This window comes from Zalophus californianus, chromosome 1 (assembly GCF_009762305.2).
Source record: "Zalophus californianus isolate mZalCal1 chromosome 1, mZalCal1.pri.v2, whole genome shotgun sequence".
NCBI classification, from domain to species: domain Eukaryota; kingdom Metazoa; phylum Chordata; class Mammalia; order Carnivora; family Otariidae; genus Zalophus; species Zalophus californianus.
In genome coordinates, this window is record NC_045595.1 from 64,069,268 (window position 1) to 64,094,937 (window position 25,670).

The following is a 25,670-nucleotide window of genomic DNA, read 5'->3' on the forward strand; positions in this document are numbered from 1 at the left end:
TCAGCAGGGAGTCTGCTTCTCCCTCTGACCCTCCCCCCTCTCATGTGCTCTCTCTCTCTCATTCTTGCTCTCTCAAATAAATAAATAAATAAATAAAATAAAGACACTCGATGAAATTTCTAAAAGTGTGTTTCTGAGATGAAAGAAGGCTTGTTAAACAAAGGAAATAGTAAATATGTAAATAAATCTAAATAAATGTTTACAACAGCACTATAGTGTTAAAAAATAACAAGGTAAGGGGCACCTGGGTGGTTCAGTTGGTTAAGCAGCCAACTCGATTTCTCCTCAGGTCATGATCTCAGATCCTGGGATCAAGCCCAACATAGGGCTCAATGCTCAGCAGGGGGTCTGCTTGAGGATTCTCTCTCCCTCTCCCTCTGCCTCTTCCCTGCTCATCCACTCTCTGTCTCTCTAAAATGAATAAATAAATCTTAAAAAAAAGAATAATTAAGGTAAATTTTAAATGTACACAGCCTATAACATAAATAAGGGAGGGATTCGATTAGTATTGATGATATCTAAGATCTTTATTGGAAATTTAGACTTGTCTAAATGTGTAAATTCTGATCTGTCTTTACATTTGTTTTCCTCTCTGTTTCCTTTTGGACATTTTCCTATTGAAGTGTTTTCAAATTTCTTAATCCCATCTTTTACTGTGACTATTCTATTTTTAAACATATTTCCCAACTTAGATATTGTATTGTTCATTTTTGGAATGTCCCTTTAGTTCTTTAATACAGACTCCAATCCCGTATTGAAATTCAACCCTGTTATCCACCTTTTCTTCTATTTCCATTTACTTAATAATTGTAATTTTTAAGTGGGCTAGGTATATTGTCAGCCCTTTCATTTATCATAAATGATTTATTTCCTTCTTTACTTATCTAGTAATTTTGAATTTTATGCCAAACATTGTAACAAAAGAGCCCTCTAAGCTTGGATTTCTGTATTTCATCAACGAAAATTCTCTTTACTTTTGCTAGGAAAAAAGAGAAAGAAGTTAATACACTTAGTTCAATTTTAAATTAACTTAAGGCAGGGGTACAGTATAATTTAAAAGACTCAATCTTTTGAGTTTGCCCAACCTTCGGATGAGCCCAACCAGGATTTTAACCCACTCCTTGTATCTTATGGGTCTCATTTGCTTCAGCTTTAAGGGGTGGACCAGAGGTGGTTGTGGTTGGGCTCTTTCCATAATTTGACTATTGTTGATAATGCACTCCACAGACAGTGTTCTGTCATCTGTCATTCAGAGTTTCCAGCTCAGGTTCCTGGTATCTTAATGCTGTAGGTCTTTGTTTCTTAGAAGCACAAAAGAGATTATACTCTGTATTTCAGAAACTTTTAACTTGAATCTCTAGCTTTCCAAGCAGCCATAGCACCCATCAAATGTTCCATAGGAAAAACTGACCATGATTTGAGTTCTCTCAAATTTCTAATTTGTCATGCTAGCACCATTAACTGTTAAATAATTTGCAATTTCTGTAACTCCTACTAGAGTTTCCCTGCCTGAGCAAGCTGGATCCTTAACTTGCATCCAGAAACAGAAAATTTTCTGAGAATAATTTTTTGAAAGTGAGAGAGTTCTAGCTTGCCTCAGAGATGTTCTTTACCCTGTGAAACTTAATTTCTAATTCATTGCTTCCATTGCTCTACAATGCCTCTAAATTATGAAATCTATATATTTTTTTCTAGTTGTTGCAGGATAATTGTTGTTCTGCAATGAACTTCTATATCCTACCTAAAAATCTCGAATCTCCTTGATGGCTAATGATGTTGAGCAAATTTTCATAGATTTACTGACCATTTGGATATCCTCTTTCATTTCTCTTATCCAGACTTTTATTGTTTTTTCTTTAATATTGGTTCTTGTTAATTGATAGGCATTTTAAAAAATACAGTGAATGATTCCTTTGACATTTATAGATGTTGCAAATATCTTCTCCTGGTTTAGAGCTTGGCTTTTTACTCAGTTAATTGATAATGAGTTTCTAGTTACAATTTACTTCAAATGTGTAAATTGTTTTCTTAGTAGTTAGTGATACTTGAGTTTAGTTTAATATAACTTTTCCTATTACATGATCATTAGTATATTCTTCTATGTTAAGTCCTTGAAGATTTATTTTTTCATTTTTCACATTTAGGTAAAAAATTCACCAGGAATGATTTTTACATAGGGTGACCTAGTCACATTACATTGTTTTTCTATGTACATATATCCAAATAATCCAACACAATTTGGTGAGAAGACTGCCATTTTTACTGTCTACTTACCAACTATATCATAAGTCAAAAGTTCATACATGTGTGAGTCTGCTACCAAACACTATTGTTTCATTTGTCAGTTTGTTTATCCTTTACCAGACAACATATTGTCTTAATTAATATAAATGTTTTATATCTTAGTATATAGTATAATAAGTCTTCCAACATAATTCATCCTCAAGATTATCATAGCTTTTCATAGCTCATTTCTCTTTGTGAATGTGTTGAAATATTATTTATTCAGAGTAAAATGCACATATCAGTAACTATATAGCTTAATAAAATTTTACATATGTGTACACCTGTATAACTATCACAATAAACTCAATTTACACAAAAAAAAATAGTTGCTGGGATTTTGAGTGGGCTCTGTGGTAGACTGACTTCTTTATTGGCCCTAATTATTGATCTCCCTCAATCCACCCTATGTAATATAACTTCACAGTTTATCTCAAGAAATAGTCTGTTTCTACTCTTCTTAAATCTGGGGTAGCCTTATAATTTGCATGGCCAATAAGATGTAGCAAAGGTGACACTATACCAGTCCAAATCTGGGTCTCAGGAGGCCTTGCTTACTTCTAGTCAGTCTTATGAACCTCTTCCTTCCCATGAAAGAATTGCCAGACTAGTCTCTTGGAGGGATATAAGAGCAATACCAACAGTGAGCAAATCCCTAGAAATAAAGCTACTTAATTGTGAAGCATAACAGAGCCTACCTAAGATAAAGAGTGTCCAGCTACACCCATACACCAACATATAGAATTGTGAGCTATACAGGACATTGTTATTTTATGTCACTATATTTTGGAGGTACCCTCCCACGCAACATTATTTTGGCAATAGATGGACAAAATTGGTCTCCATTATTGCATTATAAATCATTTGAATATAATCAACATCTTTACAATATTGAATTTTCAGTTTCATGAATATGGATTACTCTTCCATTAATTTAAATCTTTAATTTCTCTCAATAAAATGCTGTATGTTTGTGTAGAAGGTTTACATTACACACAACCTTTTAAATTTAGTTCTAAATATTGATTATTTTTATGCTGTATCTAATCATCTCTCAGACTTAGTTCATGATCATTACTATAAGATAAAATATAGTGTTTGTGTATTGACATTGTATTTCATCAAATTGCTAAATTCACTTATTAACTATAACAATGTATCTAAGTTTTTTTATTTTCTATATAAAGAAAATCTTTGCAATTAATGACATTCTTTTTGTTTTGTTTTCAATCCACATATCTTTTTTTAATGTTTCAAGTTTTTATTTAAATTATATCTAGTTAACATATAGTGTAATATTAGTTGCAGGAGTAGGATTTAGTGATTCATCACTTACATATAACACCCAGGGCTCATCACATCAAGTGCCCTCCTTAATACCCATCACCCATTTAGTCCATCCCCTACCTACCTCCCTCCATCAACTTTCAGTTTGTTCTCTATGCTTTGTTTCTCTCTAGCTCTCTCTCTCTCTCTTTTCTTCCCCTTCCCATATGTTCATCTGTTTTGTTTCTTAAATCCCACATATGAGTAAAATCATACGGTATTTGCCTTTCTTTGACTGACTTATTTCCACTTACTATTAATACCCTCTAACTCCATCCATGTCATTGCAAATGGCAAGATTTTGTTATCTTTTATGGCTGCATAATATTTCATTATATATATATCATTTCTTCTTTATCCATTCATCAGTTGATGAACATTTGGGCTCTTTCCATAATTTGACTATTGTTGATAATGCTGTTATAAACATCAGGGGGCATGCATCCCTTCAAATCAGTATTTTTGTATTCTTTGGGTAAGTACCTAGTAGTGCAATGCTGCTTCATAAGGTAGTTCTGTTTTTAACTTTTTGAGAAACCTCCATACTGTTTTCCAGAGTGGCCGTACCAGTTTGCACTGCCACAAACAGTGTAAGAGGGTTCCCTTTCTCCACATCCTTGCCAACATCTGTTGTTTCCTGAGTTGTTAATTTTAGCCATTCTGACAGGTGTGAGGTTAGATCTTGTTGTGGTTTTGATTTGTATTTCCCTGATGATGAGTAAGGTTGAGAATCTTTTCATGTCTCTGTTAGCTTATCTGGATGTCTTCTTTGGAAAAGTGTCTATTCATGTCTTCCACCCATTTCTTGACTGGATTATTTGTTATATGGTTGTTGAGTTTGATAAGTTCTTTATAGATTTTTGGTAATAACCCTTCATCAAATATGTCATTTACAAATATCTTGTCCCATTCCTAATGTTGCTTTTCAGTTTTGTTGATTGTTTCCTTTGGTGTGCAGAAGCTTTTTATCTTGATGAAGTCCCAGGAGTTCATTTTTGCTTTTGTTTCCCTTGAGTCCAGAGACATGTCTAATAAGAAGCGACTATAGCTGATGTCAAAGAGGTTGCTGCCTCTGTTCTCCTCTAGGATTTTAATGGTTCTTTGTCTCACATTTAGGTCTTTCATCCATTTTGAATTTATTTTTGTGTAAGGTGTAAGAAAGTGATCCAGTTTCATTCTTCCACGTGTTGCTGTCCAGTTTTCCCAACACCGTTTTTTGAAGAGACTGTCTTTTTACCATTGGATATTCTTTACTGCTTTGTCAAAATTTAATCGACTATATAGTTTTGGGTCCATTTATGGGTTTCTATTCTGTTCCATTGATGTCTGTTTTTGTGCCAGACCATACTGTCTTGATGACTACAGTTTTGTAATATAGCTTGAAGTCTGGAACTGTGATGCCTCCAGTGTTGCTTTTCTTTTTCAAGAGTGCTTTGGTTATTCAGGAAATCAGCAAGGAAGAAGTCAAATTTTCACTATTAGTAGATGACATGATATTCTATGTGGAAAACGCAAAAGACTCCACCAAGAAATTGTTAGAAGTATTTCATGAGTTCAATAAATTTGCAGGATACAAAATCAATATACAGAAATCTGTTACATTTCTATACACAAATAATGAAGCAGCAGAAAGAGAAATCAAGGAATCAATCCCATTTACAATTGCACCAAAACCCATAAGATACCTGAGTAAACTTAACTAAAAAGGTAAAAGATCTGTACTCTGAACACTAGAGAATACTTATGAACTAAATTGAAGATGATGCAAAGAAATGGAAAAACATTCATGCTCATGGATTGGAGGAACAAATGTTAAAATATCTATACTACCCCAAACAATCTACACATTTAATGCAATCCCTATCAATCCACTCATCTTCATTATTCTACTTACTTCATTGTACTGGCACAGATTTCTAGTCCATTGATAAACAGACATTCAAAAGGATATTTTTGTTAGTCATTTACAGATAACACTATATGAGATTAAGAAAGTACTCTTATTTCTGGTTTTCTGAGACTTATTTTTTCATAAATTTTTGATAAATTGTATCAAATGTTCTATCTGTTTCTGTAAGATGGTTAAATTAGATTTATCTACATCCATGGGAGAAGTTGGTCTATATTCCTCTTCTTTTCAGATATTCTGTAAGGATTTGGGTATCAGGTTCTGCTCTACTCATAGTTACCTAAGAAAACATCACAGATCTGTGTGGTAGTATTTACCACTGAAAGTAGGTAAGCATTAAGATTTCCATGTTCAAATGACTCAGTTGTAGAATCAATTAAATAGTTATAGAATAAGTTGATATTTTATTTCTTCTTATATTCGTTCTTAGTATTTATCTGTTTTTTGGTCAATTTTCAAATGCATTGCCATATTTCATATTTTTTATGAAATTTTAAATGTTAGTAGATTAATATTTCTGTCTCTATTATTCTTCTTGATATCAGTCACTTAAAAAATCTGTCTTATAAGAATTTTTTGTTATTTTTAATAGTCTTTTAGAGCATAATCATTTGGCTTTGATGGTTTTCTCTAGTGTTCTATATTTTATTAATATCTAATTATTATTTTCTTCTTTTTATTTATTTTAAGTTTACTTTGCTGTTCTTTTCTTTTTTCTTTTTTCAAGTAAACTCTACACACAAAATGGAGCTCAAACTCCCAACCCTGAGATCAAGGTTCACACATTCCACTGACTCATTCAGCCAGGCACCTCTAATTTATTATTTTATTTCTAACTTCTGTAGATGATAGATCTTTTTAACCTTCCTTTTCTTATAATACATTCATGTAAGGTTATATATGTCCTTGTACACACATCTTTAACTATTTTCCAAATTTTTTCACATATGCTATGTTTCTTTCACTGAATTCAATGTTTAAAATATTGCCTAATATTCATTGTTAATCTTTTATCCGTTCATCATTTAGAAGCATATGACCTAATTTCCAATTATTTCTAAACTTTTATGTTGTTCTATTTGTTATCAATTTTTAACTTAGTTCTATTTCCATAAGGAAATGTCTCCATATAGTTTCGATCATGTGAAATTTGTTAAAATCTGCTTTGTGGTCTAGCATAGTGTTAAATTTTCTAAGTGTTTTATGTGTGCTTAAAAAATATGTATTCTACAGTTTTGAGGTTTGGTGATTTATATATCGGTTACATTTATTCATGTTACTCAAATCTGGTACATGACTTGGGTTTTTTTTTGCATTCATTTGATGAGTTACTGTGTGTTAAAATCATCCACTATGTCTTCAATTACTATGTTCAGAAGGAGAAATGATAAAGAGGTACAATAAAACTTTCAAGAGTGATAGATATGTTCATCATTGTGACTGTTGTGGTCATCTCAAGAGTGTATACACATGTTACAATTTTCAAATGATATACTTTTAACAGGCCAAATTTACTATATGTAAACTATATCTCAATAAAAGTGTTAAAATGAACCATCATATTTCACTACTTAACAAAGTAAAGGAGATAATGCACAAGATCATCACAATAGATACAAAAATTCATTTGATAAATTTTAACATTCATTTGTGAAAGAAGATTTTAGTGTATTAGAACTTGATAGAAAATTTCTTAATCTGTTGTAGAAAACAGCACACATACATACACATGCACAACTATGGCTCTCATGATATTTAGTGATGGAGTATTCAAAACCTGAGAATGAGTTAAGGTCACCCTCTATTGCTATATATATTATATATTAAACACAGTACTAGTTAACTTATATATAGTTAAATCCATACACAAAGTAGTGATTTAATAAATATTGACAAATAAATAAATAAATGCATAAAGGGTCAGAAAGTATATTTTTAAGAATACTTCTAACCTCTAGCAAACCTTTTTAACTGTGTTTTTTTGTTATGTTTTGTTTTAGATTTTATTTATTTGATAGAGAGAGACACAGCGAGAGAGGGAACACAAGCTGGGGGAGCAGCAGAGGGAGAGGGAGAAGCAGGCTCCCTGCAGAGCAGGGAGCCCGATGCAGGGCTCGATCCCAACACCCTGGGAACATGACCTGAGCCGAAGGCAGACACTTAACGACTGAGCCACCCGGGCACCCCTTTAACTGTGGTTCTTAAAAGGACTAAGCTTTAATGCCCTAAGTCATCTATTATGTTTAATGAATGAAATTCCATGGATCTAGATGGGCACGAGTTCTATATCATTATTAGAAGAATCTAGAAAGTAGTCACTCTAATCATTTTCTGTGCTCTAAGGTTCAAATGAAGAACGCAGGTTGAGTAAGGTTGATAGAGACCATGATTAAAGATTCTATTCACACATTTGTGAAAATATCTTAGTACAGCTCTTCCTTGACTTATTATGGGGTTACATCATTTTTTTTAGAGATTTTATTTATTTATTTGACACAGACAGAGAGAGAGCACAAGCAGGGGGAGCAGCAGGCAGAGGGAGCGGGGGAAGCAGACTCCTTACTGAGCAAGGAGCCCGATGTGGGGCTTGATCCCAAGACCCTGGGATCATGACCTGAGCTGAAGGCAGACGTTTAACCTACTGAGCCACCCAAGCGCCCCTATGGGGTTACATCCTGAAAAACCCATCCCAAGTTGACAAAGCATTTAATACACTCAAACTAAAGAACATAGCTAGGCCCAGCTGACCTTAAATATTCTCAACACACTTACATTAGCCTAAAGTTGGGCAAAATCATCTGACACAAAGCGTATTTCATAATAAAGTGTTGACTATCTCATGTAACATATTGAATATTGTGGAAGTGAAAAACAGAATGGTTGTGTGGGTACAGAATGGTTGTAAGTGTATTAGTGGTTTACACTTGTGATTGGGTGGCTGAAGGTTCCTGCCACTGCCCAGAATCATGAGAAAGGATCATATTACATATCACTAGCCTGGAAAAAGAACAAAATTCGAAGTATAGTTTCTACTGAATGTGTATCACTTTGGCACCATTATAGAGTTGAAAAACTATAAGTAAAACCATCATAAGTCAAAGACTATCTGTACTGTACATGTGGATGTAGAGCAGTTATTATGTTCAATGACTCCTCTTCAAAGGTTTACTTTACTTTTTTTTAAAATTTGATTGTATTATGTTAATCATCATACATTACATCATTAGTTTTTGATGCAGTGTTCCATGATTCATTGTTTGCGTGTAACACCCAGTCCTCCATTCAGTACGTTCCCTCTTTAATACACATCACCAGGCTAACCCATCTTCCCAACCCCTTCCCCTCTAGAACCCTCAGTTTGTTTTGAAGAAGTTTCTTGGTGGTACATAGAACATAGGGTACTGATACTTAGAAGCAAATAAAATAGCTATCAGTCATTTCATTAGATGATATTATAAATTGAGTGACAGTCCCCAGAAATATTTATGAGTCTTTCCTTTAACAAATATTTCTATTGTTCTGAATCTCCTCCACCTCCTTGAAAACTCTTGAATACTTTTGCACTGCCCTCAGTAAGTTTTGTCAGCAAGAAAACTTTATAAGTTTCTGCTCAAATGCAACAATCATTACTTGCTATTTTTCAATTCAATTTCAGTATAAATTAACTTATCTCTGTGCAAGTAACATTAAAGCTAATAACCCTAAAAAGGATTAAGATTAGAAAGTAATGCTGTCAGTGACAAAGCTCATTAACGGCCTTTATCACTACAAGCTGATGAACTACATCTAGGATAATTGGTCTAATTATAATACATTTGTTTCTTTAGCCAGGTATTCTTTGCTTCACTCTCTACTGATTACTTATGGGTCTCATTTTGGCCAATTAAAATTCTCTTCCCACTCTATCCATTTCTAAAATTGATAGCATATAGCTCAGATGTCAGTATACCTGTGCTCTTAATAGAGCGGCATTAAGGAGACAAGAAATAGAAAGGCAAAGGGATAGCTTTATTCTAGGGTGTGGGCCATAAAACAAGATATACAGTGAATAACAATTCTTTTAGGGTTTCCACCCTAAAATTTTAAGGGGAGTTGCTAAAATGTATTTAAAACCTAACTATACGATAGACCCTTAATATATTCTACTTGATTCATTCCCGTAGGACACTTTCAGTTATTTTATTTTCATGACAAGCAACAGAACACCCACATAAAAGTGACTTAAAACAAAAATAATTAAATTACTTTATATAAGAGATAATCTGGAGTTAGAGATTTTCACATTTGGAAAAGTAGCTAATGAGTATCTCTAAGGAGATTTTTCCTAGGCTTCTACTCTACTATCCTCAGGATATCAGTTTTTCTTTTTTGTGCCTACAAGTCCTCAGTGTCTCAAGATTATTTCCATAGCACCAGGTATCTGGACCACACTCAAACGCTAGAAACAAGACAGAAATTAGAACAGAGAAAGTGAATCATCACATGATTTTCTTTTCTATTATCAGTAAAGAAAAATAGTTCAACAAGACCTTCCCTTACATTTTTTTGGCCAAAAATTGATAATATATTCATGTCGAGTTGAGAGACATTGGGAAAATTCCTGATTTTTCAGTGTTTTTACTTAGAAAGGCATGGAATAAAAGTGCTTGGTAATAACTTTTGCGTTTCCATCTAAAGGTGCATTTAAGAGGAAGAATGTCCCTTTTTTAGTAAATGGAAATCTCCATGGAACTTTATTTTTCCCTATTCATCCTGAGTGTATTGTGTGTGTTATAAAAGGACGAATTTGAATTCAAGTACTTGGAGATAGATCAGTATTTCCAGCTGAGTTCTTCTTGAACATTAGGATTCACTATAATGAGAGTGATCGTCATTCATTGTCCAGAATAGACATATTTGAGACTGAAAATGGGGACTAATTACTCTTGGACAAGTGAAAGCTCAGTAATGTCCCAAGCAAACTGGTACATGTGGGACCTTATCTTTAAAAGCCCTATTTATATCAGAGCCACAATATCACTGGTTCCTGACTGTTGGTTTTATGACCAGGCCAGGTAAAAATGACAGATTAATAACAGATAAAACATTTGATGAAAGAGAAAAACAACTACTACCAACTGGTGTGAAAATACATAAGTGATTCATATGAAAAATCAGCCTAAAGCCTCTCCTTTCTCCTTCTCATTGTCATTGTGAACCAAAAGAATAGGTGAATCAAAGGAAAAGTTTCTAAATCTGAGGGTCACCAATACTCCTCAGGTTGCCCCTGACAAAAGCTCTCACTCTGACTACAAGGCTTATTCATGATCTAACAAATAAACAGTGGGATACATAGATAAAAGTAAAAATACCACTTAAACTAGATTTAAAAAGTGGTTACCTGCAACCCAGACTTATCTTTGGATTGATCAATCTATCTCTCCACTCAGCCACTTTCAATCTAAAAAAAGAGAGAGAGATTGGTAATATCTTATATCAGAGTTTTAAACCATATTTTATCATAGGTTTGCCATGTGCATGTTTCAGTTTCAGTAAATGTAAGTACACATAAACTTTATTAATGGGTATGTTTAAAAAATTGCTATATATCCTTTGATTATACCTAAAAACCTCACTGCTCTAAGAAAAATGCTCTATAATAAATGATAAAAAAGTTTTTCTGAGAGAGGAAATTCACCATAAGGAAACGGGTCTACAGAAAGAAATGAGAAACAAAGAACATGACAAATATGTAAGTAAATATAAGATATTATACCTTGTTCTGTCTTTTGATTTCTGTATATGTCAAATGAAATTTTTAAATAAAAATTCATAACTTTGTAAGTTGTTATATACAACGTATAAATTAAAGGCTCATGGCAACATTACCACAAAAAAACAGTGGTAGAGGGATAGAATTATACCATTGAATGTTTCTTACACTTTAAACAGCATGGTACAATATTAATTCTAAGTAAACAGAGGTAAGTTAGGTTACATATTGTAGTCCCCAGGTAAGACACTTAAAACACACACATATACACACACACATACAGAGGATCAATAACAACTAAAAAAAAGTCAATAGAAGTGTTAAAATAAAATGTTGAAAGTAACATGTTTAAGCCAGAAGTAGGAATAAAATAATGAAAAAGGAACAGGAAACAGAATGGTCCACTGGAAAAAAAAATCAACATGATATATTAAATCACAAAAACATCATACATTAAATATAAATGAGCTAAATATTCCAAATAAATGCAAGGATTGTTACACTGTATTAAAAAGAAAAAAGTCAATATGGTTTGTTATAGAATACACACCTTCATGACACATAGTTGAAAAGTAAAAAGATGGAAAAGAATGTATTTTTTAAAAGCATGAAAAACCATTTCTTCTTCTTAATATTAATCAAGGTAAAATTCTAGACACTTAGTATTACCAGAGGAAACAAGGGGATCTTTATAACACTAAGAGAATCAATTTGTCAAGAAGATATATCTACCCAAAAGTGTACACACATAACAACATTTAAAATATATGGAACATAAGTGAAAGAACTAAAAGGAAAAAGACAGGGCGCCTGGGTGGCTCAGTTGGTTAAGCGACTGCCTTCAGCTCAGGTCATGATCCTGGAGTCCCGGGATCGAGTCCCGCATCAGGCTCCCTGCTCAGTGGGGGGTCTGCTTCTCCCTCTGACCCTCTTCCCTCTCGTGCTCTCTGTCTCTCATTCTCTCTCTCAAATAAATAAATAAACTCTTTAAAAAAAATTAAAAAAAATAAAAGGAAAAAGACAAATGCACAATCCCTAACTAAAGTATTGATAGAACCAATAAAATACCACACTAGTTTTCCCTTTAAAATGCCCATTCCTCATATTTTACATGGCTGACTAAAATGCTCTTGTCTCTCATCAATTGGGTCTTAGAATTCTGTATAATTCAAAATAGCTTCCTTTAACAACCCATTTAAAGGAACATGGCTGACCAGTATTTTCCCATGTGTTACTTTCTATGTAGAATGTATTAGTAGCAGGGATTTCCTTTGTTCATTTTATCATTGCCAGTTTCTCCCCTGCCCAAATGTAAGCTCCATGACAGAAGTCTTCTCTGCCGGGGTTGGGGGGGTGGGGAGAAAGATGGCAGAGGAGTAGGAGACCTGGATTTTGTCTGGTCTCAGGAATTCATCTGGATAGAGATCAAACCATTCTGAACACCTACGAACTCAACAGGAGATCAAAGAGAAGAATAGCAACAACTCTCTGAACAGAGAAGCGACCACTTACTGGAAGGTAGGACGTGCAGAGAAGTGAATCCGAGGCGATATTCGGGAGGATAGACGACAGGGGAGGGGGCCTCCATCGGCCGCTTCTGGCAAGTGATAGAGCCACGGAGCACAAAATCAGAACTTTTAGAAGTCAGCTCCATGAGGGACATCACTCCAGTGGCTAAGCGGGGGGTGGAACCCTCGCAGGATAGTGTGGTCTCAGGACCCTTGGGGTCACAGAAAGACTGGGGGTGCCTGAGTGCAGCAGAACTCCCAGGTATCGGAGCGGGGAAGCCTGCTACAGAGAAAGAGCCGAGGGGCGGGCTCTCAGCTCAGGGTGGCCATAAATTGTGATCCGTGGCCCAGTCTCCTCCAGCAGGGACCCAAAAAGCGGCAGAGCTGGGGAGACTCCCCTTCCTCCTTGGGGAGGAGCAATGCAGGGGCACACTGCAGGGATCTGCAGGGATTGGAGACTCCACACGGAGTCGGATGCCAGAGATAGAAACGCTTGGTCACAGACCGGGTAAACACTGAGTGCAGCCGGAGACCGGGGAGACGGGAGTGATTGACTGGTTTTCTCTGGGGGCACACTGAGGAGAGGGGACCCGAGTTCTCAGCTCCTCTGGGTGGAGATTGGGAGGCCACCATTTTCACTCTGGTCCTCCAAAGCTGTAGGGACAGCTTGCAGGGAACAAAAGCTCCTGAGAGCAAACCCGAGCAGATTGCTTAGCCCGGACCCACAGGGTGGGGCAATTCCGCCCCCGCAAAGACATTTGGGAACCACGGCAACAGGCCCCTCCCCCAGAAGATCAGCATGAACAGCCAGCAAGCCAAGACCAAGTTTACCAATCAAGGAGAATGGGAGAACTCCAGCACTAGGGGAATACTGCACATAGAATTCATGGCTATTTTACCATGATTCATTAGTTTTTCAAAGTTAATTTTTTAACTTTTTTTTTGAATTTTTCTTTTTCCCTTTTGCAACCAACATCTTACCAATCCCTTTTTAAAAAAAAAACATTTTTTATTTTTCATTTTTAGAGTCATATTTTATCCCTTCATAGTAGTTACACTTACTTTTGGCATATATATATATAAGTTGTTCTCTCTTTAAAATTTTCAGATACGGTTTCTTCTAAAAGATCAAAATATACCCTAAATCACTAGTGTATGCCATTGTTCTAGTCTCCGGCCTGATCACATTCTCTCCTTTTCTTTTCTTTTTTTTTTAATCTTCCTCTTTCTTTTTTCAAATAACTTCTTATCAATTCCTTTATAATATTTTTTATAATTTTCATCTTTACATTCATCTCCCATCCCTTCATTGTATCAACCCTTATTTTGTACATATATGTCTTTCTTTCTTTAAAATTTTAGGAGGCATTTTCCTCTAACAGACCAAAATAAGCCCAAAATCTAGTGTGTGGCACTGATCTATGCACTAGCCTGATCATATTTGATCATATTCTCTTTTTTTTTTGTTTTGTTCAGTTTTTGTTTGTTTTTACCTTTTTCCTTTTCTTTTTTTTCCTCTTTCTTTTTTCTTTCTTTCCCTTTCTTTTCCCCTGGTTTCAGGTCTTTTCTGATTTTTATAGAGTATATTTGCTGGGATGTTGTTAACCTGTTAGCATTTTGTTCTCTCATTCATTTATTCTCCTCTGGACAAAATGACAAGATGAAAAAAATTACCTCAGCAAAAAGAACAAGAGGTAGTACTGTCTGCCAGGGACCTACTCAATACGGACATTAGTACGATGTCAGACCTGGAGTTCAAAATCATGACTTTAAAGATACTAGCTGGGCTTGAAAAAAGCGTGGAAGTTATTAGAGAAACCCTTTCTGGAGAAATAAAAGAACTAAAATCTAACCAAGTCGAAATCAAAAAGGCTATTCATGAGGTGCATTCAAAAATGGGGGCACTAACTGCTAGGATAAATGAGACAGAAGAGAGAATCAGCGATATAGAAGACCAAATGATGGAAAATAAAGAGGCTGAGAAAAAGAGAGATAAACAACTAAAGGATCACGAGGGCAGAATTCGAGAGATAAGAGATATGATAAGACGAAACAACATTAGAATAATTGGAATCCCAGAAGAAGAAGAAAGAGAGAGAGGGGCAGAAGGTATAGTGGAGCAAATTATAGCCAAGAACTTCCCTAATGTGAGGAAGGAAACAGGCATCAAAATCCAGGGGCACAGAGAAACCCTCCTCAAAATCAATAAAAATAGGTCAACACCCCAACATCTAATAGTAAAACTTACGAGTCTCAGAGACAAAGAGAAAATCCTGAAAGCAGCTCAGGAGAAGAGATATGGAACCTATAATGGTAGAAACTTAATTTGGCAACAGACCTATCCACAGAGACCTGGCAGGCCAGAAAGGACTGGCATGATATCTTCAGAGCACTAAATGAGAAAAATATGGCCAAGAATACTATATCCAGCTAGGGTGTCATTGAAAATAGGAGAGATAAAAAGCTTCCAGGACAAACAAAAAATAAAGGACTTTGCAAACTCGAAACCAGCCCTACAAGAAATATTGAAAGGGGACCTCTAGGCAAAGAGAGAGCCTAAAAGCAGCATAGATCAGAAAGGAACACAGACAATATAAAGTAACAGTCACCTTACAGACAATACAATGGCACTAAATTCATATCGATCAATAGTTACCCTGAATGTAAATGGGCTCAATGCCCCAATCAAAAGACACAGGCTATCAGATTGGATTAAAAAACAAGAACCATCGATATGCTGTCTGCAAGAGACTCATTTTAGACCCAAAGACACCCCAGATTGAAAGTGAGGGGGTGGAAAACCATTTACCATGCTAATGGACACCAAAAGAAAGCTGGGTTGGCAATCCTTATATCAGACAAATTAGATTTTAAACAAAGACTGTAATAAGAGATGAGGAAGGACACTATATCCTACTTAAAGGGTCTATCAACCAAAAAGATCTAACAATTGTAAAATCTATGCCCCTAACATGGGAAGAGCCAATTATATAAGGCAATTGATAACAAAAGCAAAGAAACACATTGACAACAATAAAATAATAGTGGGGGACTTTAGCACCCCCCTGACTGAAAAGGGCAAATCATCTAAGCAAAAGATCAACAAGGAAATAAAGACTTTAAATGACACACTGGACCAAATGGACTTAGCAGACATATTCAGAACATTCCATCCCAAAACAACAGAATACACATTCTTCTCTAGTGCCCATGGAACATTCTCCAGAACAGATCACAACCTAGGTCACAAATCAGGTCTCAACCTGTACCAAAGATTGGGATTATTCCCTGCATATTTTCAGACCACAATGCTTTGAAACTAGAACTCAATCACAAGAGGAAAGTCGGAAAGAACTCAAATACATGGAGGTTAAAGAGCATCCTACTAAAGAATGAATGGGTCAACCAGGAAATTAAAGAAGAATTTAAAAAATTCATGGAAACCAATGAAAATGAAAACACAACTGTTCAAAATCTTTGGGATACAGCAAAGGCAGTCCTGAGAGAAAGTATATAGCTGTACAAGGCTTTCTCAAGAAACAAGAAAGGTCTCAAATACACAACCTAACCCTACACCTAAAGGAGCTGGAGAAAGAACAGCAAATAAAGCCTAAACCCAGCAGGAGAAGAGAAATAATAACGATCAGAGCAGAAATCAATGAAATAGAAACGGAAAGAACAGTAGAACAGATTAACGAAACTAGGAGCTGGTTCTTTGAAAGAATGAACAAGATTGATAAACCCCTGGCCAGACTGATCAAAAAGAAAAGAGAAATGACCCAAATCAACAAAATCCTGAATGAAAGAGGAGAGATCACAACCAACACCAAAGAAATACAAACAATTATAAGAACATATTAGGAGCAACTCTATGCCAGCAAATTAGATAACCTGGAAGAAATGGGTGCATTCCTAGAGATGTATCAACTACCAATATTGAACCAGGAAGAAATAGAAAACCTGAACAGACCTATAACCACTAAGGAAATTGAAGCAGTCATCAAAAATCTCCCAAAAAACAAAAGTCCAGGGCCAGATGGCTTCCCAGGGGAATGCTACCAAACATTTAAAGAAGAATTAATACCTATTCTCCTGAAACTGTTCCAAAAAATAGAAATAGAAGGAAATGTTCGAAACTCATTTTATGAGGCCACCATTACCTTGATCCCAAAACCAGACAAAGACCCCATCAAAAAGGAGAATTACAGACCAATATCCTTGATGAACATGGATGCAAAAATTCTCACCAAAATACTAGCCAATAGGATCCAACAGTACATTAAAAGGTTTATTCACCATGACCAAGTGGGATTTATCCCTGCGCTGCAAGGTTTTCCACCCCCTTGGCCGCAAATCAATCAATGTGATACAATACATTAACAAAAGAAAGAGCAAGAATCATATGATCCTCTCAATAGATGCAAAAAAAAGCATTTGACAAAGTACAGCATCCTTTCTTGATCAAAACTCTTCAGAGTATAGGGAAGAGGCGACATACCTCAATATCATAAAAAGCCATCTATGAAAAACCTACAGCGAATATCATTCTCAATGGGGAAAAGCTGAGAGCTTTTCCCCTAATGTCAGGAACATGGCAGGGACGTCCACTCTCACCACTGCTATTCAGCATAGTATTAGAAGTCCTAGCCACAGCAATCAGACAACAAAAAGAAATCAAAGGCATCCAAATTGGCAAAGAGGAAGTCAAACTCTCACTCTTTGCAGATGATATGATACTGTATGTGGAAAACCCAAAAGACTCCACCCCAAAACTGCTAGAACTCATACAGGAATTCAGTAAAGTAGCAGGATATAGAATCAATACACAGAAATCAGCGGCATTCTTATACACCAACCACAAGACGGAAGAGAGACAAATCAAGGAGTCAATCCCATTTACAATTGCACCCAAAACCATAAGATACCTAGGAATAATTTTAACCGAAGAGGCAAAGGATCTGTACTCAGAAAACTATAAAATACTCATGAAAGAAATTGAAGAAGACACAAAGAAATGGAAAAACGTTCCATGCTCATGGATTGGAAGAACAAACATTGTGAAGATGTCAATGCTACCTAGAGCAATCTACACATTCAATGCAATCCCCATCAAAATACCATCCACTTTTTTCAAAGAAATGGAACAAATAATCCTAAAATTTGTATGGAACCTAAGAGACTCCGAATAGCCAGAGGAATATGAAAAAGAAAAGCAAACCTGGCGGCATCACAATTCTGGACTTCCAGCTCTATTACAAAGCTGTCATCATGAAGATAGTATGGTACTAGCACAAAAACAGACACATAGATCAGTGGAACAGAATAGAGAGCCCAGAAATGGACCCTCAACTCTATGGTGAACTTATCTTTGACAAAGCAGGAAAGAATGTCCAATGGCTAAAAGACAGTCTCTTCAACAAATGGTGTTGGGAAAATTGGACAGCCACATGCAGAAGAATGAAACTGGACCATTTCTTTACACCACACACAAAAATAGACTCCAAATGGTTGAAAGACGTAAACGTGAGACAGGAGTCCATCAAAATCGTAAAGGAGAACACAGGCAGCAACCTTTCGACCTCAGCTGCAGCAGCTTCTTCCTAGAAACATCGCCAAAGGCAAGGGAAGCAAAGGCAAAAATGAACTCTTGGGATTTCATCAAGATAAAAAGCTTTTGCACAGCAAAAGAAACAGTCCACAAAACCAAAAGACAACCACCATAATGGGAGAAAATATTTGCAAATGACATATCAGATAAAGGGCTAGTATCCAAAATCTATAAAGAACTTGTGAAACTCCGCACCCAAAGAACAAATAATCCACTCAAGAAATGGGCAGAAGACATGAACAGACATTTTTCCTAAAGAAGACATCCAAATGGCCAACAGACACATGAAAAAGTGCTCACCATCGCTCGGCATCAGGGAAATCCAAATCAAAACGTCAATGAGATACCACCTCACACCAGTCAGAATGGGTAAAATTAACAAGTTGGGAAACGACAGATGTTGGCGGGGATGCGGATAAAGGGGAACCCTCCAACACTGTTGGTGGCAAGGAAAGCTGGTGTAACCCCTCTGGAATACAGTATGGAGGTTCCTCAAACAGTTGAAAATAGAGCTACCATATGATCCAGCAATTGCACTACTGGGTATTTACCCCAAAGATACAAATGTAGGGGCCCGAAGGGGTACATGTACCCCAAATTTTATAGCAGCAATGTCCACAATAGCCAAAATGTGGAAAGAGCCAAGATGTCCATCGACAGATGAATGGATAAAGAAGTTGTGGTATATATACTCAATGGAATGTTATGCAGCCATCAAAAGGAATGCGATCTTGCCATTTGCAAGGACGTGGATTGCACTGGAGGGTGTTATGCTGAGTGAATTAAGTCAATCAGAGAAAGACATGTATCATATGACCTCACTGATATGAGGAATTCTTAATCTCAGGAAACAAACTGAGGGTTGCTGGAGTGGTGGGGGGTGGGAGGGATGGGGTGGCTGGGTGCTAGACATTGGGGAGGGTATGTGCTATGGTGAGTGCTGTGAATTGTGCAAGACTGTTGAATCACAGATCTGTACCTCTGAAACAAATAATGCAATGTATGTTAAGAATAAAAAAGAAGGAGAAGATAGCAGGAGGGGAAGAATGAAGGGGAGTAAATCAGAGGGGCAGATGAACCATGAGAGACGATGGACTCTGAAAAACAAACTGAGGTTTCTAGAGGTGAGGGCAGTGGGTGGATTGGTTAGCCTGGTGATGGGTATCAAAGAGGGCGTATTCTGCGTGGAGCCCTGGGTGTTATGCACAAACAATGAATCATGGAACACTACCTCAAAAACTAATGATGTAATATATGGTGATTAACATAACAATAAAAAGTTAAAAAAAAAAAGAAGTCTTCTCTTCCTTACTGCACTGCACTATTGTGCCCCAGCACCAGCAGTAGGGTCTGACAGAGAGAGGCTACACAATAAATTTGTCCTGAATGGATAGATGCCTGAATGAAGACTGATAAGTTTATTATCTAATTTTTTTATTGAAGATAAAATTTACTAATTATGAAGAATCATGATGCAAGTATCATCAATATTTAAAGAAAAGCTACATAACATAATAAAATTTTAAAAATGTGGGTGTGTAAGAAAATATAGAGTACTAGCAATGTAAATAGAAGAAAATAGGATGAGGGATGCCAGCGTGGCAAAGTGGGTTAAGCATCTGACTTGATTTCAGCTCAGTTTGTGATCGCAGGGTCATGAGATCGAGCCCCCTGTGGGGCTCTGGGCTGGGCATGAAGCCTCCTTTAGATTCTCTCTCTTCCTCTGCCCCTCCCTCCGTCTCTCTCTCTCTCTCTCTCAAAAAAAAAGAAAAAGAAAGAAGAAAAAATAGGATGTTAAATTTAAACTTACTAATTTCATTACCTTTCATAGTAAGAAATTATTATACTAAAAAGTTGATCAATTAAGAAATCGAGATTTTAGTCTCATTAGAAAATACAAAGACATCTAGAGGGGAGGGCGGTGGGAGGATGGGTTATCCTGATGATGGGTATTAAAGAGGGCACGCTCTGCATGGAGCACTGGGTGTTATATGCAAACAATGAATCATGGAACACTACATCAAAAACTAATGATGTAATGTATGAAGATTAACATAACATAATAAAAAAAAGAAAATACAAAGGCAAGCAGTAATAAATTAAAATTTAGGCTCTATACATTTCAAGTGACTAAAGAGAAAACAAAAAGAAAGCAAAAGCCATATAGCAAATGTAACAGATATAACAAAAGATAGATACAAAGGAAATAAGGTTAATTTTAACAATGATCAAAGTAAACTGGAAAATTTGGCAAAGTAAATGGGAAAAATATTCTTAGGGAAAGTTATTCTTGTTTCATAAAAGAGACACATGTAAAAGAAAGTGACACATTATTATTGAAAATAATAAGTATTGGCAAAGACACACAGGCAGATGCAAAGAAATATTAAGCAGGGGTCCTGACATTAACATCACGTGAGAGTTTAATTAAAGGCCAAAGGCACTGTATGAGACAAATGTGGTGTGTGCCTTATAATTATTAATACATACAATCTACAGAAATATGTAACAGTTATGAATCTTTTTTATACACCAAACAACTTGGCATCAAAAATATAGATTCAAAACTGGATGAAATTAAAGGATAACTAAAAGTTCAATAATTCTTTCAGTCAATAGTAGATGAAAAAAATTAAAATAAGTGAGCCTATAGAGGCTTTATTAATAATTCTTTAAATAAAACATGTGCTCTTTTATTCTTAAAATAATTTAAAATGGCTATATGTTAAGCCACAAAAGAATCACAACAAATTCCAAAATCTGAAAGCATATATTACAATCTTTTTTTATTATGTTATGTTAATCACCATACATTACATCATTAGTTTTTGATGTAGTGTTCCATGATTCATTGTTTGCATATAACACACAGTGTTCCACTCAGTACATGCCCTCCTTAATAGCCATCACCAGGCTAACCCATCCCCCCACCGCCCTCCCCTCTAGAACCATCAGTTTGTTTCTCAGAGTCCATAGTCTCATGGTTCGTCTCCCCCTCTGAAAAGTAGTACGAAAAAGTAGTAACAAATTGAAATAACTCTATAAAATTTAAAAATATCTCTCTCAAAGAATTCTTGAGTTAAACAACAACTGTTTTTATCATTTATTTATTACATCTTTAAAGACTTTATTTATTAGAGCAATTTTAGGTTTACAATAAAAATGAGAAAAAGGTGCAGAGGTTTCTCATTCACCTCCTACCCCACATATGCATAACCTCCCCCATTATCCACATTACTCACTAAAATGCTACATTTTTACCAAGGATGAACCTACACTGACACAACATAATCACCCAAAATCCATAGTCTACTTTAGGATTTGCTTTTAGTGTTGTATAGCCTAGAGGTTTGGACAAATGTAGAATGATATATATTCATCATTATAATGCTATACAGGGTACTTTCACTGCCTTAAAATTCCTCCATGCTGAGCCTTTTCAACTCTCTACTTTTCATACAATTTATTTTTTTATTTTTTTAAAGGTTTTACTTATTCATTTGAGACCCAGAGATACAGAGAGAGGGAGAGAGAGCATGAGCAGGGGGAGAGACAGAGGGAGAGGGAGAAGCAGGCTCCCTGCTGAGCCAGGAGCGCGATGTGGGGCTCCATCCCAGGACTCTGGGATCATGACCCGAGCCAAAGGCAGATGTTTAATCATCGGAGCCACCCAGTCCCCCCCATTTATTTTTTAATATAATTGAAATATACCCAAACCCGCAGGATCAAAGTAAAGCCAGTGTAAAAAGGAAATTTTTGCCTCAAACATTCACATAATTGAAGAAGAAAGAATAGAAATGTGTAAAATAGTAAATTTAATTTGTTTAAGTTGAAAAACAAAAAGGAAAAAGAAAAAACCCAGGAGGAAGGAATTTGCAAGTATAAAAACAAACACTTGTTTGTTTATAAGCAAGATAATTATAATATAATAACAAGCAAAGTGATTTAAAAGTGCAGAGAATTCTTTGGAAAACAGAGAAGAAAACACGTCACTAGATAAATAAAAAGAAAGATAAAGTTTATAGAATGAGAACTGAGAATTCAGAAATAATTACAGACATGGATTTGGAAGTAGTGAGATGTATTCTCTAAGTCATGCAAATACATTTGAAAGTCAATACAAAATAGATGGTTTCTCAGAAAACATCAGTGACAAAAAAAATGACTCAAGAAGAAAAAGAAAATATAACTAGATCAATAATTACAGAATATATTAAGGAAGTTAAAAATAGTGCCAGGCCTAGGTGTTTTCACAGTTGAATCATTAAAACATTCAAAGAGCAGGTATTTTGAGTGTTATCTATACAGGGCATAGAGAAAAAAAAAAAACCTTGGGAAAAATAATTCTAGGAAGGTAACAGGAACAAATAACAAAATAAGCGAAATAACAAATGGGAGAGTGTAGACCTGCACTCCCCAATATGGTAGCCACTAGCCCCATGTGGGTTTATTAATTTTAACCTAATTTAAGATTCAGTTTCTCAGTTGCAGTAGTCACATGTCACATTGCAACTGTTTAATAGCCACATTTGGCTAGTGGGTACCATGTTGAGCGATGCAAAAATAGAATACTTCAGACTTCACAAGTAGTTGTAGAAGAAAGCCCTAGTGAGTTTCTCATTCCTGAACACGTCACTGAAAAACAAACAAACTGGGACAGTCTAATTGGCTAAATCTCGTCCATCTACCCACCTCTGAAGCCAGAGAACAGGGATACAGGGAGACTCTGTGATTTATATTTCCTGTAGAATCTCAAGAGAAGACAAACAATCCGTGTCACCACACACTTTCAAATACACTATACTTCCTTGGCACAATAGCTTTCTGAGATGCATAGGTATCACATAGAATGCAAACAGAAACTCACAGAGACACTAGGAAATTGCTCAAGTTCACTCTACTGATAATGCCGATGCAGGCTCTTAAAACCTAGCTCTTCTGAATATAGGCCCCCTGTAGTCCTCATGGTACATGACCAGGCTCTGGCTTAAAGCAGGTATTTTGGTGCTTATAATTATTGGTATAGCATGTGTCCCTGTTACTGAAAGGTAATTTGTAATCTGCAAGAGCCTGCAAACTCTAGGTGCTATTAAGAATCCAGCATTCAAAAAAAAAAAAAAAAGAATCCAGCATGCAGATTTTCAGTAATGATATTGGCAATTGTCATTTGCCAGGTTTGATAAACATTATAACATTTAATATATAGTATACAAAAAGAAAAAGAGACAGAAGTGGGGAGGGAAATCGTTTGGTGAAAATAATAACATAAAGGAGATTGGAGAACATAATGTTGATCCAATTTTATATGGAAACAGATTGGAAAATAAAAGAAAATACTCTTTGTGAAAATGTCTAGCACACCTACACATAGTAGGTACTCAAAACATGTCTGTGACTATGTACTGCTGGTGAACTTTAGCGAGATGAAATATATTACCCATACTTTACAAATAAGTAATGGCTTGTTTTTCTTGGAAACCAGATATCTTAAGGTAGGGACTAAGAAGAAATTAAGGAACAGATACCATATACATGTAATATTTGTCAAGCTAGTGGCCTCCTTTTTGCTTTAATTATATAGGGTCATTCTCAGTGGAATATTTGAGCTGACCTAAAACAACACAAACTAAACTCTAAAGTAAAATACCCCCATTGCAATTTGCTGCCACTCATTTCCATAGCAGCACCCATGCCCAAAGCACATACAATGGTAGATCTGATGCTAGCAGAGTGGGGAGATGACCAGAGTACAATGCTCATGTAATGCATGTGTTCTGACTCTGGTGTTGACATAGCTGCAGAGTGTACCACCAGGAAGCCCATTTCTGTGGAAGGGGCCAGAAGAATTTTCCTCTTAAGCATCAGTAGAAGACCCAGGAGCTGAGTTAACCATGAATCTAACTGGAAAATTGGGGTGAGGAAAGGGAGGGAGGTATATTAACTAGTGATGAAGTTCACCATTCTGAAAAATTTGAAATTGCTCCTCCTAGGTCTTGGGCATGGTTCAGGAAGATATTAAGCTGGCAGGATTCTACCAACACATTTGGAGAAGGGAATATCATAGCTAAGAAGAACAGTGAGAAGACTAACAGTTTCAAAATGCATGCTACAGTGGGGTTGAGAAGACAATGGATCAGGGTAAGAGACATCAGCAGTGTGACGAATTGATTTATTCATTCAACCAAAATTGATTATCTATTATATAGCAAAACTCTTTTTTCAGTGAGATGCTATGACAAAGAGATGGAAAAATGTCCAAACACCTAGTGCCTATGTTTCAAGATGTCACAGACTAGAGTAGATAAAGATATGTCAAGAAATAATAAAATTATACTAATAACTTCCATTTGGTAAAATCTATGATGAACAAGAAGAAACAAAGTATAATAGTGATGTTTCTAGGCAACATGATGAGAATTGACCAAAGAAGTAGGTTTCCTATAACAAGATAAGGGATTTGCTTTTGTGTATAAGTTTAAGATTCCAGAATAGTCATGTGTGCTAAAAGTATGAGCAGGGGAAGAGACATAAATAGGATGAACTAAGAGGCAAAATCAACACAAAAAAAAGCTGAAAAGTTTATTTTTATCTCATTTTAACACAGAATATTGCATTTGAAGTACCAGGGAAAGCATATGTTCATACCAGTATCTAGTGGTAAGGAGGAAATATTTATGGCATAAAAAACATATGCAGTTCTAGTAGTGTGGATTGAGCCTAAGAGAAATTACTTATTAACTTCAAAAATTCATTTAAAAGTCATAGGAAGTCAACTATGCCATTTTTGGTAATAAGTAAAGTTAAATGTTACTTAGAAAAAAAAATAGGCACAGGTGGTGAATGCAGCTGCAGTATTTCCACGTTGTGATCAGAGATGATGCATTTCTCTTAAATGGCATCCTTTCCCACAGGTGTAAAAAAAGTGGGGATCAGCACACTCACCATGATCCTATAGGACATCAAGAACTTTAAAAAGTGTATAAGTGTATGAAATTAAAAATGCTTTCAATTACTTAATAGCATTTTTAATTTTTTTTAATTTTTAAATTTTTTTAAGTTATGTTCAGTTATCCACTGTATAGTACATCATTAGTTTTTGATATAGTGTTCAATGATTCCTTATTTGTGTATAACACCCAGTGCTCATCACAACACGTGCTGTCTTTAATACCCATAACCCTGTGACCGCATACCCCATCCCCCTCACCTCTGAAACCCTCGGTTTCTTTCCCGGAGTCCATAGTCTTTCATGATTCATCTCCCTCTCTTGCTTTCTCCCCCTTC